This window comes from Amblyomma maculatum, chromosome 1 (assembly GCF_055883805.1).
Source record: "Amblyomma maculatum isolate TAMU_Amacu chromosome 1, ASM5588380v1, whole genome shotgun sequence".
NCBI classification, from domain to species: Eukaryota; Metazoa; Arthropoda; class Arachnida; order Ixodida; family Ixodidae; genus Amblyomma; species Amblyomma maculatum.
Window position 1 is genome coordinate 100,925,871 of NC_139344.1, and position 13,849 is coordinate 100,939,719.

The 13,849-nt window shown below is 49.0% G+C and overlaps 1 protein-coding gene and 1 pseudogene across 2 annotated transcripts in view; both read right to left on the reverse strand.

Moving 5' to 3' along the window:
* The window catches only part of kcc (solute carrier family 12 member kcc), a 353,291-nt gene that overhangs the window by 186,853 nt on the left and 152,589 nt on the right, over nucleotides 1-13,849 (reverse strand). The window lies entirely within an intron of this gene.
* On the reverse strand, nucleotides 11,479-13,649 carry LOC146203322 (uncharacterized; annotated as a pseudogene).

The following is a 13,849-nucleotide window of genomic DNA, read 5'->3' on the forward strand; positions in this document are numbered from 1 at the left end:
GGTTAGATGATTTTCGAGCGGGTAAGCCCGATCGCGCAAGTCGCGCAAGGAACAGCACCGCGTTTTGTATTATTAGCTGTCACTACTTACGAAAGAGAAACACGTTGTAAATCTTTTTCCGTTGGCCAATCCCCCTTCATCGCCAACGTGACGCAATAAAGAAACCTCTTACTCTCACTCTAGCCCTCGCTGCGAAGAAATAATTAAACTTCCCACTACGCGGCTGTTCCGCTAACCTTAAACCACGTTAAAGGCGAGCAGCTCAATATATTCCAGACGCCACGGCAACTAAACAAACCATCGCACCAGTTATTATCGAGACATAGTAACCTTTCAGAACACAGTTCCCGCCAGCGGTAAAGCGAAAAACAAAACGGACCGAAAAAGGAGGGAAGATAAACAGCGGAGAAAGCGCGGCGGGCAGCGTGAGTGGCCGCCTTTCTTGCGTCGTCGTGCAGCTGCGCTCCCTTTCTTCGCGGGGCCGAAACGACGCCGCCGGGGAAACGTTAAGGGCCGAGCGGGAAACCAGAAAAAGCCCAGAAACGAGACACGCCAACGAGCGCTTCAGCTTCCCGAGTAACCGAAGCCCTCGTTTACGGGCTTGTGCTCTCAACAATGCGGGACAGCAGCCCCCGCACGCGCGCGTGCACGAGAGTCCCGCGCGCTGGTCAGAGCCCGAGTGCCAAGCAAAGGCTGTCGCCAAAGCGCGGGAGAGATCGGCCGGCGAGAAATAAATCGGATTAGCCCGACGAAGACGATGTCTCGCGCCAACGCACCGCCAGCTGATTGCGGCGGTCGGCCGGCGCCTACGCGAAACGATAATAAAATGCGCCTAACGACGATCGACTTGTAAGTAGATGAAGATTAAAGGAACTCGATTAGGCGAAGCTGCAGGGTAAGTGGTGTTCTTTTTTTGTAACGGAGAGGAGGCGAAGCATGACGCAAGGGCTGACCAGCGTTGTCGCATGCAGATAGCAGTGCGCAGGAGTTGCACAGAAACAACGACCACCAAAAGAGAAAAGATTTACACTAAAAATTACCAGGTGTCTCATCTTTAGACGCCACGTGCCTGAAAAAAGCAAGAACTCGTCTTTAATAATGCGCAGCTCAAACAGTAGCGCGGTTCTGCTTTCGGCCGGACCATCACCTGAGCCGCTGCTGCTACTATAAACACCAGGAGCCACGGATGTCGCAGCATCTTACAGGCTTAGTTTCTGCTGGAATCAAGCAATGCAACTGCCCTGGTGCCCTAGCCAATTCGACGTCAGCCTACATGTGTTGGTGCCATTAAGCGTCGTTCCATTCGAATATCACGGCGGTCTGTTTTATGGGAGAAATTCTTCGCATTAAAACATGCTATGCTTTTAAATAAGGCGACAGCACGTCACAAGATGGGCCAAATTCATGCTCCACAACTCTGCACACTCGTGAGCTTCTGCTGGGGCTGAGAGAACAGTTTACCTTCGCTCTCTATACATATCACGTGCATATTTAATGAAAAGAATAAAATTACACTACGGTTCATACCGGCAAATGTGACCCTGTTGTTGAGTCTAGCTAAAATGACTAACGAAGACATTTGGCGTTACAGGAGAGTTTGTACGGAAGTTACCAGCTATCAGAGAATCTAGGACAAAGCTCTCCGATTGTAGGTATACTTCAGCAATGTCTATGGACCACTGACATAAAATAGAAAAAAATGTTTCATATCAACATGACCTCACTTAAAGCACCTAACTTATTACTGTTCTAGGGATTTTTCTCCCATTTTGGGCAGTGACGACAGAGATAATACAAACACTCAAATAATTATTTTAACTGTACTTATTAACGCACGAGGGCACTGCTCATGAGGAGCATGTATAAAAATGAGTCCGGATTAACCGTATAAATCAGGCGAGCGTGACACACCCTATAGTTCTACATTGTAGGCTGGACTGAGCTGCTGTCGCTCTTGTAGCATTCTTCACCCAGATATGTTAACCAAATGTAAACGTTTATAAGGGTTGTTCAATTGTTTTCAAAGGTTTTAATGATAAAAAGCATTATAATAGCGTTTATGTGCAGCGTTACAGCAATATGAGAAGAAAAATATATATATATAAATTGTAAAAACGTTTTTCGCAAAGAAAGAAAGAAATGTTATAACGTTTCGGTGCTACTTGGGCACTTTTCCGCGTCGTTTCACATTCTCGAGTTTTTCGTGTTGCGGACGGAGAGGGGGAAATACAGCCACTCAGTGACGACTCCGGTACCGGCAGGAATCTTGTCTTGCCAAATCGACGCCACTCGATAAGGAAGCGAAGGTGTGGAGCACGGCACCAGCTCGTTTCATCCGGTGCACTTTATCGCAGGCTCACGATCGACGGTTTTTGAGCGCAGGCGTCAGTCCTTCGGTGCACAGTCCGACGCCAGCTACGAATGGGTGCGATGGAACAGGCGTCATCGCAGTGAACAACTTGCAAATTTTGCTCAGGAACTGCGTCTGCATGGAAATCAAGGCTGTGGCACAACTTCTGTGGAAAGCATCAGGAGCTTGCTTCGTTGTATCGGAAGGCCTACATTATTTCATGGACTACAGAACAAGGCGTGAGAAAAGCGAATGATAGGACAGAGTTAAACGCGACCGTACTGGTACAGGATGCGCCCCAAAAGCAACTTCCGATTCCAAAATTTGCCAAGGGCACGGTCTCCTGGTGGAGGAAAGGAAGACCTAACTCCATTCCCGGAACAGTCTAGTTCTATAGGGTAGTTGCTAACACGAAACTTTAATAAACTAGTTCAAATCAACCGTCGCCACCTTGCACTCGCCAGGAGACAGCGTAGAGAAAGAAGAGAAAAACAGAGGTACGAAAGGTAGAAGAGCCATGTTTCTCTTCTCGGATATTCGAAAATAATTTTGAAATATGCATCGCTATATGCAGCAAACTCACCCCTCTCTCGCCTCTGTCACCCGAAAATGTGACATGAAAAACAAGTATCACACGTCCTTCCTCGCAACTATACGGCTTCTGATATCACGAAAGAGCGCAGTCAGAATTCAAAAAACAAAAGAAGAAATTGCAGATGTTTAAATGCAGACCGAACGGCACCCAGAAGAAGGATCCGCGACAGCACTTCCCCATCATGCCTTCCTTTCGTCGTCAAGGAGCAGCGAGGACAAATCCCACGCAAGGCGCCGAGAAAGCTCGCGCTGCTCACCCGGGCGCGCCGTTAATGCGCGAGCACGCGGCGCAGTCAGTCAAGAGGGTGTCCATGTCCTTTGACGCCGCGTGTCCTGAGGGCGCTAACTCAATTACCTGCCGCGTGCCAGCCTTTTTGCACCGAAATCCCATTAGCGTCTTCAGCGGGTTTGCTACCAGTCCGCAGCCGCCACTCACTGCCCTTCGCGATCACTCACGCTTTCGAAAATCTCATTCAGGCCCAACATGAAAGGAGGTCGAAGCGAGCTTTGAAGCGATGCGTTTCTGAGGTACGCGCGACTTCACTGGATAAATGACAAGGCGGCATACATCATTCGCATGGTGCAGCGCCCAGAGCGGGCGCATGTGGAACTCACTACTTTATCTCTGTCTTTTTTTTTTCTTTGTTGTTTTTTTACTGCATCGTGAACAGAAAAGGCGGGCAAGGAGATGAAAGGGACGCGGGATTTTGCAACAAACGGTGGTATAAACGGTCGTAATAGAGTATTTTAGAGTACGAGGAACCATACCCTACGGGCCCCCTATTCGAAAGGCATACTTATGGCGCTCGATCTTCCCAGTGGGCACTTGCGAGGGTCGGCAGCGTCTAGTTATACGTATGTTAGCCGGATCGCTGTGTCCTTTCGGCTGATAAGTGAAACGCAAAAATGTAAATCTCGCAAATTTAATTTAATTTACTTTTTTACGCCAGCATAATAATAATAATAATAATAATAATAATAATAATAATAATAATAATAATAATAATAATAATAATAATAATAATAATAATAACAATAACAATAACAATAACAATAACAATAACAATAACAATAACAATAATAATAATAATAATAATAATAATAATAATAATAATAATAATAATAATAATAATAATAATAATAAAGACAACGCATAACGCGAAATTTCAAAGTTTGCAACCCCTTTTAATGCAGCTTCCGAAAACCCGGCTCTATGGCGATCAAACAACGCTTGCTACCAAGCCAAGCAGCTGTGCAATCTAAAAGCCTTCTTACAACTTGCTGCGTTTTAATGCTGAAACTTGCGATGCGGGCAAGTCTAGAGAAATAAAAAGCTTTATGAACCACACATTCGCCGCAAATGCGAGACACAGTGAAGCGCCAGCGACAAACTGGCTGTCAGACGAACGGCCTCTCCTTTGCTGACCATATCCGGCGCTTAGGTGACATATATTATGCTGAGGCTTGCAAAAGGAAAGAAAAATAAAGAGCCTCTGCCCGTGCCACAAAGTATAACGGTCTATGGCTGTTTGACCAGTTTTGGGTTCGTGTCGCTTCAATCAAATACCTAAGGGGCCCTAGCCTTCGGCCCATATGCATCGACATCCCGCCGTTCCGTTACCCACCACCGATAGAGTTACCCTATAGTCTAAATGTGTGCAATGACGGACAGAAGTCTATTATGAAAGAACTACACAAAAATTGACGCTGAAGAAAAATTTTCATTCACTCGAGAAGAAAGCAGCACTACTACAATGGGATATACAACTGAAGAAAACAGCGGCTTTTGCTTCTCAAGCAAACCCGCCTACGGGCGATGCCTGACAATTCAGAGTGTGACGGACGGAGTTCACCACGGCTTAATCGGATTAGCCACGGCGCCATGAGGGTTGCCCGACTCCATCGGTTGAAAGGCTTACTTCGCGGGGCATGTGGCGCTTTTTCCTTGAGTTGTATTCTCTTCCTGATGCCAGTGAGCAGGAATAGTTGACGTCACGTAAAAACCCTTGATTAACAGGCACATATCACAGCCAGAGTACGGCGTAAGCCCTGAAGAGGGTCCAGTCTCCATATGCGACCTTTAGAGACCACTGAACTGCGCAAAAGAGCGCAGCTTCGATCGGCCAAGCGCCAAGCGCTAAAGCCAATGTACTTAACCTTCAAACCATTCCAGAAAAACAGCAGCCGCCGCGTCAAAGGCTCGAAGGACTTCCAGAAAGGCGAGAACACATTTCACACCCAATTGTCAACGGGGGCTCATCGCGCGACGCACGAAAAGCAATAAAGGGGAGCGTCGTTGTTTATCGCGGCTCGGGGGAGCATAGCGAGACGCGCCAATAAAGATGGCCCACGCTCGCTGCGGGTGCCCCGTGATTATTGCAGCCCGGGGTTCACAGACGGGCAAATTTGCGCGCAGATCGAAGGTGGGCCACCGGAGACGGCAAGCGCGCAGTGCTCTCCCCTTTGACGCGTCCACTTCGCGACGGTGGCCTAGACAGGGCGGTGCGAGAGTGCTCCTCGAATCGCGGCCCAGCGTCCATCGACGAGGCCTTTTCCCCCGTCTCAGGAGGGAAGCTTATTACTCCTATCAACTAACGAACCTGGCCACCGCGTCGGCACACAAAAGGGGGAAAAGGCGCAGGAAATCCTAATTAACGCGCAGTGCCCTGTTCGAGATAAACCTCCCTAATTGGGAGGGGCACAGCTCCCGCCACATTATCTCCATGGGCTCTTTCCAGCGTAGTCCGGTTTTAATACACGCGCTGAGGTAGCCCCGGAGCTACAGGTTGCGCGGCAAGATCACTGGCCTCGAGTGTATCTATACACGACACACTTTCCTACCAGTCGTTTAATGAGGATGCCCAGCATGGGCGCGCAATATCGGAGAGACACTCAGTCGCCCATTCACGGCCGCACACGCGCACCAGTATGCAGTTAACGACGTCCCATCCAATGTGGCCTTGAACGACCTTTGTGTCCACGTGTACGTACCGCGGTCCAAATTTTACACTTGTTCCTTATTACCCATACAGCATCCGTGGAACGATCAGTGCAGAACATTTCATAAAAGCACCCGCACAAATCGCACCCGCACAAATCGTTTTCCGACTTTTCAGTTTAGAGCATTCATGACGGTCCTGGCACCAGAGCATTTCGCTTTCAGAATATTTTCGGCAGCATGCAAGACATCGCGGGTTTCGCAGGGTCACTTTTGCAAAAGAGCCTGTCTTCACGACTTATTGGCCGCTTTCTCATTTCTTTTTCGTTATTTTATTCTGGCAAATAAGACGCCAGCTTGCAAAAATTACAAGTCAGCAGTTCAGGCCAAACAATCGTTTTAATTCCATTGCTAAAAACTTGCACGGTTCAAAGACACATTCCCGGCGAAAATGCGCTTTGAGATCTCGGAATCAGTATATCGGGCGACATTTATTTAACGTTTAGACTTTTTTGTTTTGTTTTTTTAATGCGCGAGAGATACGTTGGTGCAGTCGCTGCAGGTAGATGTACAGCAAGGTAGGCATTATGCCCGCGATTGATCTCAACAATTAAACGATAAATTAGATAAAGTATACGTAATCCGCTGTTCATTTTCATATAAAGTGGCAGCATTATGCCGCGGAACTGAAGGTGGTCAACATCGAAAACGAGCCCAACTTTTTCATTTCCTTGCTCCGCAATACGTTTGGAAATATGTCGACCTAACGTGCGTCGAAAATATGCATTTTGAAAGCTTGCCGATTTTTATTTCGCACATTGCATATTTATAAGTGAACGAGATTTGAGATGCGCACTTTTCACGCTCGATATTTCGAACCACGTTTCAGATTAAGAGAATTTATATAGTGGGCCCGATATTAGTGTCCTTCAATTCTGCAATATAATACAGTCTTGCCATATTAAAAAAAAATTGTACAATTGTTTTAGTTAATTTATTATTCGTTTAATTCTCGAGCTTTGCCCCATTCATAATTCCCGACCAGCTGTAAAATACGCTTCCGCACACAGCACCAACGTAGCACTCACACGTTTCGAAATGAAAATATCTGAACGTTGAAAAAAAAAGAAAAAAAAAACTAACAAAAACATCCGGTATAGCAGAACTGCAGTTTAACGCGTTGTGATACATAGCTAAACGTGATTAGCAGGCCGGTTTGGAGCATAAAGCAAAATGAGCTGACTTTCGAGCTAGTTGTACGAGTGCCAATTGCAGCAAGCAGACGTTTTTCTCCCGCTGCAATTCCGGGTAGCCGAATATCGCTCGTTCGAAGCACGCCGTGAAACGTCGCTACTCCTCACCGGCAGAAAGGTGCGTTGAAAGAAGTTCGTCAGTTAGTTCAAGAAAATTCAAGCGCCAAGACGCGACCCATCTACACCGAGGAGCCAGGGAAGGGGCAGAGAGGCACGGAGAGTCACGCGACCGTACACGCGACGATCGTCGAGAAAAACACCCACGACGTTCATATATCTGGGCTCCTGACGGTGCTGTCAAACCATCTCAAGTTCCTAGCGCATCTGAATATACGCCAAGCTAACCATACGCCTTGAAGAGCGAGTGAAGCGGCAAAGGCTGGATTCCAAACGCGGGAGGAAGTAAACTGTAACCGAGGTGTCAATCAAGACAAACTTTCTTCGCCGCCTGCTTTTAGAGACAGCTCTGCTTTTGAAGGAAGGGGGGGGGGGGGGTGATTTTTTCCTTTGTCAGTTTTAATGGCCCTACTTTCGGCTCACGAGCAGTGCTGCATATGTGAAGAACTCGAGATGGCCAGTAGGCTACAAGTGCATGAGCCATTTTCAGGATTTCATAGACTCCGCTTTACCAGCTGTCAAGCTTGCTGTACTTACATCAGGGCGGAGCCCAACAGCCAGGCAGCACGCTAGCACCGGCTATGAGCCGTGCGCCTGACGCCTCCATTACACAACTGGAATCGGTTTAGCTTGCGATCTTGCAAAACTCCGCACGCAGGTTTGAACGAGGTCGAAAGCATAACCTCCGAATTTGATAGTGGCAGAAAACAAGGTCGGTGCACGTGCTCTGGCGGCTTATCGCGCATCCGCGCAGAGGCCCCACGGAGAGCCAGTAGTGGCGGTGCGAGGCTGTTCTGCGTTGAATCGCTCTGCATATCGCACGGGAAAATGGTAAACAAAACAGATATGCTCCTGCCCGCCGCAGCTATTGCCAGCCGCCTGGCCTACAGTTTGGTCGAGTTTAACTCATTATCCGGGAGGCAATAAATACATTTCAGGGCTCATTAAAGCATCATTAGCAGAGGCGGGCGCCAGCCGCCGGCAGTGAGAGCCTCGGCAGCCAACAAAAGGGGGCCGGCGCTGGTGGCCATCATGACGCCTTGGAACTTTTTCAGGGTTCCCCTCGCTGTTGGCGATAACGCTCGGGAGCAGGAATAAAGACTAATGGCGACCAAAAGCAATAAATAAGGCGCCTAATTACCCGAGGCGAGAACGACGATGAATTTGAAAGCTGCTGCGGCGTCTATACGACGCGCCTGGAGCAGCTATCATGGCAAACGAAGCAAGAGAAAACGATGCCGCACTTCGAAAAGAGTCGGTTCGCCCACAAGGACAAATTTTCGATTCTTTCGAGCGATGGGGATGAGGTCCAGTTCACTGAGCTCGATGGCTATATGCAAAAAGCAATGGATGAAAAACAACAGACGCATTCCTCGTCTGTCATCAGATCAGCATTCCAGAACGACAGACGCATCGCGCATATGTTACGAAATGAAAAGCACTGCGAGCATTCACCGAGGCTGTCGAGGGAGTTAAAAATAAAATGAAACATTCTAAAATCAACTCAGTTAGAGGTGCGTGCTGAATAGATGTGAAAGACATGCAATCAGCAATAGTTGAGATGGCGCCAAAGTCCCGAAGCGCCTTTCTCTAAGTGTGCGGTACAAAAAGGGAATATTGGCACCGCCTAGTGAAGATTCTGGACACCGGCGAGATCGAAAAGGTTGTAAAAACAGAAACAAGCACAAAAGATAAAAAAGTGTGAAAGCGTTTCGCCGTGTCTAACGAGATCAACATAAGCGTTCAGGTTACTGCTCGGCGCTCGAGTTGTTAGCTTGAATAACATTCAAATGAGTGCATTTGCTTGGTCCTAGTGTGATTTAGTACGGGCACTGGAATTGTAGCGTTCGATAATAAAACTGGAACGCACTTCACTGAAATGATTGCGTCGGCAAAGTACTTTAGAAAACATTTCGTCGGCAAAAAATAAAAAATAATATTAATGCAGTGCTCTAACAACAATAAATGTTTATGGAAGGCAGCTGTGACGAAAAAAAAAAAAAGAAATTCGCAGCGGTCAAGAAAGGTGCACGAAATCTGTGGACGCATGATGGGAAGTGCATGTTCCATCGGCTGGTAACAATGCCGGGCGACTGGGACAAGAAGCGACGCTAGAATAATTTCGTTCTGCGAGAAAATGCATCCCACAAAGTTTCGCAGCCGAGAGTAGGCACAGAAAATTGTATTGGGATATTCTTATCGCGAGAGGCACTGCAAAGGATGGCAACCAAAGTGGGGCAAAAAAAGAAATCTCCGAGGTCCCTTCGACGAGCACCCAGTTGTTCGAAACGTATCGCCTAATGCTGGCTGCGAACTGCTGTTTCCCCTGATAAATTACTTTCTCACGAGCGTGGCCGAGTTTTTCTCCCGCTAGTTTGAAGAGCAAGCAGTTTTAAGCGGCTGTCTCGCAGACCGATGTGACTGCTGCTAGGCGACGGCCGAGGGGCCACACAAGTGCCTCACACGCTGGCAGACATCCGCACGCGGCTCAAAAGGTCCTGGGAATATAGGTGGAAAACCACCAACGCGCGAGAGAACAGCTGCGCGCGACAGGCACTCCCAACATTAGACGGAAGACGCCCGCCACACGCTTGAACTGAACACCAATATGCCTTTCCTTTCCTTTTATTTTATTTTTTTTTTTCACTTCACGCCGCCTTTCAGCTTCCAAGAACAGCTGCTAGCTTGCTGGGGCTGCAAGTTTCGCATCACGCGCAGCGCCTTGTACAGACTTGGTTCCATTTTCGCCGGTCTGCAGACAGTCCTATGCACAGAAATGGAGAAGGATAGCTATTCAGAAGCACCTGTTCTGATAACTATTCGGATAATTATTCAGTTATCCCATAGCTTTGCGGAGTGCAAGTAGTGGGGTGTTGGAGAGGTCGGCTTCGACCATAGAAAAATCACGCACACCCTCGTCCGCCCTCTAAATGGTAAATGAGCTTCGGTAACCAGCGGCTTGCGCTCGCAACGGCTGCACGAGTTGGTGCACTGTGGCCGCCGATGCCATCTCCAAGCGTAATTCCGATTTCTCAACGGTAGGGTCCCGGAACTACTACTTCCTTCTCAGCGGTTGTATGCCAGCAAGTTAAACGGCTATTACAACGCTGAAGTGTCTCTGAACGCAAACTAAAGGTAACACTGAAGACGTGAAATAATCACCGAAATAATTACGGAAATAGACAGTTTGAGCATTGCCATACCACAACATTTCATGTTGCCTTCCGGCTCGTACACGGCTGGTTTTACGGCTATTTGTAATCAGAAACATCACATAATGCGACCTAAAAGGGAAAACACCACCACGTAATACGTTAGTAATTTGTCAATTGTAAAAAAATAATTGAATGCAGAAGAAAAAAATGTTGCTCGAAGTGGATTCGAACCACTGTTTCGGTGTTCGAAAACGCAGCGTTAATCCATTGCGCCACAAATATTTTTTTCTTTATTGTCGGTCAACAAAGTACAAGCATAAAAATCGCTAGCCTACCTTCGGCTAGAACGATATATTAAAGCTTTTTCATGCTGATCAATCCGTCGACCACATCCATCCACTGAGGCTGCTCGGGCCGACTGCGGAGAACATCTCTGAGAAATGTGACACTTTCAATGAAATTTGTCCCTGATCGATCGTACATTTTCTTCGCCGTGCCTAAATGCCATCCGCATTTTCCAAATGCGGTGGAGGCCCAGCACCATAATCCTGTCGTACGGGACCTCGTCACTTTTTACGGGTAGGAACCGGATGCCGTAAGAATTAATGGCTAGTGCTTTCTTTAAGGTTCTTTATAATATATCCCAGTGAAAAACAGAATTCCAACAGTCTATAAAAATGTGATTGATACTCTCTGGTTTTCCGCGGATTGTGCAGTTGAGCGTTCAAAATACAAATATAGCTTTATCATTAAGAAACGTTTTTAAGGAAAGGGTAACAGAATGAAGCTTGAAGGATGTGGGAATTCAACATTTCCCTCGCCCGCACGACGCGGCGAATACGCTCTCTTTCTCTCGGGGAGCCCTCATCTATGCGCTGTGGCGGAGAGGGCGTGGGTGAGAACGCCCCCCCCCCCCCCCCCCCTCCTTTCTCATCTCAGCCAACAGCATCGAGAGACGACGCCGCGTCGCCGGTGGTGGTGGTGAAAAACATTTATTAGGTAATATTTACATGAGAGAGAGAGAAAAAAAAAAGGCGGGAGGCAGCCTCTAACAAAGTTTAGGAGGGGCCCCTAGTCCGGGACTCCTGTGGCTTCCGCGGCAGCTCGGGCCCTAGCCACGAGAGCACGTTGGCTCTCCAAGGTAGAGAAGCCGAGCAGGGCAGCCTCCCAGCTCTCTAGTGTGGATGAAGGGAAAGGGGAGTAAGCGGGGTTGGAGGGGCAAGCCCACACCATATGGTACACATCTGAAAATGCGCACCCACAGTGCGGGCTTTCGCCATTAAAAGCCGGATTGAAATACTGCAGTACTGCCGGGCACAGAACTGTATTGGTGCATAGACGAAGGAGCCAGCGCTCCTCAGTTTTAGTTAGTCCTTTAGCGGGGGGGGGGGGGGGGGGGGGTGAAAAAGACAGTGTCGAGTTTTATACAAGGCAGCAATTTCTTTGTAGGTAATGGCCGGATTGGGTTCCAGTTCCTCAAGCGGCGGGAGTTGAGGCGATGCCAGGTGGTTAAGCGCGCGGGCTGAGGCGTCTGCGGCCTCGTTCCCCTCGAGTCCCGCATGTGCTGGGGCCCAGATGACGACACGTGTGTCCGGGTGATCCCGGTACTCGCATCTGCGGAGGATTTCGGCGGCGCGTTGCGAAATGCGCCCTTGCTCTAAATTTCGACAAGCTTCCTGGGAGTCAGGGATGATAACCCTGGAGTCATGCTCTGCAGCGGCCAGCGCTATGGCGACCTCCTCTGCGTGTGTGATGTTTTGGGCGCGGAAAGTGAGTCCCTGAATGTATGTGTTCTGGTGGATGACCGCGGCCGTGTACCACCCTCCATGGTGTGGGCCAGCAGCATCCGTGTAGAGGACTCCGTGACGAGAGCCGTAGCGCTCTTTTAGGTTCGCCGCACGCGCTATGCGACGGTCCTCGTGAGTCTCCTTTGTTATGCTTTGTGGCAGAGGTCGAACCTTGAGCGCGTAGCGCCAGTCCTCTGGAACTTCGGTTCGTTCCTCTGTTCGCGCATTGTAAGCAATGTGCAGGCGGTCTAGGAGGCGTTTGCCTGCAGGTGATTTGCTTAACCGCAAGTATTGGTTGCTTAAGTGCGCCTCCTGCAACTCTGAAAACGTGTTTGTTGGTCATCCCTAGAGCAATGAGCCTTTGATTGGACGTCGTTATGGGGAGGTTGAGGGCGCGCTTATAAATTTTGCGAAGGATCACCTCTAGGGCGCTCTCATCGCATTTCCGCAAGTGGAGGTAGGGTGCTGCATAGAGTATCCGGCTGGTCACGAATGCATTGGCCAGCCTCAGGGCGTCTTTGCATCGTACCCCCCCCCCCCCCCCCCCCCCCCCGCTTGTTAGATAGCCGACGGACCATGCGGCCCACCTGGTCTCCGATCTTGCGGAGCTTCTGCAAGGTTGTGTCAATATTGCGATTGCAGTGAATAAAGAGTCCCAACACTCTTATCTCATTTCGTTCAGGGATGGGGCCGCTAGCAAGGGCAAGGGCAATTTTAGTGGTACACTTCGGGTTGGGCCGGAAGTGTACGAATTCTGATTTGGTCGGAGAGCATTCCAGGCCACAGCGACGAGCATATCCGTCCACGATAGTCGCCGCTTGTTGCAGGTTGGCCTCGATCTGCCCTAGCGACCCATGTGTTGCCCAGAGCGTGATGTCGTCGGCATACAGAGCATGCCTGATGCCTGGGACATCATTAAGCAATGGGGGGAGGTGAGCCATGGCGAGGTTAAAGAGGAGGGGAGAGAGGACCGCTCCCTGTGGAGTTCCTCGCGTACCCAAAGGGTCTCTTGGTCAAAGGGTCTCCATGCTCCTGGTCTTTGATACGTATATAGGTTTGCCGATCAGTGAGCAACTGTCGGATGTACCCAAATGTGTTGTGTCCACAGTTTGTCTGCGACAAATGTGTGAGGATGATGTCGTGGGTTACATTGTCGAGGGCCCCTTTGAGGTCCAAGGCGAGGACCACCTTGTCACTACTGGGGTATTCGACCGGAGCCAAGACTTCTTTGTGAAGTTAGAGCAGGACGTCCTGCGTGGGCGGAAACCGCACATTGTGTCCGCAAAGGCGGGTTTAAGCTCTAGATATTGAGAGAGTCGGTCCTTGACCATGGTTTCCATCAACTTCCCCACACAAGAAGTCAACGAAATGGGTCGAAGGTTTTCGATGTTGATGGCTTTTCCGGGTTTCGGTATGAAGGTGACTAATGCGGTTTTCCAATCCATTGGGAGAGGTGTGCCCCCTTCCCATATGGCGTTGAAATAGTGTAGAAGGCTCAGGTATGCCGAGTCCAGGAGGTTAGCAAGGAGCTTAACCGTCACTCTGTTCCGTCCGGGGGCTGGGCCACGTTTCATTTTTGCCAGTGCCGCTTTTAGGTCGTGGAGCTGGAATGGTCTATCCAGCTCTTCATTCTCAGAGCCTGTATGCCGACCCGC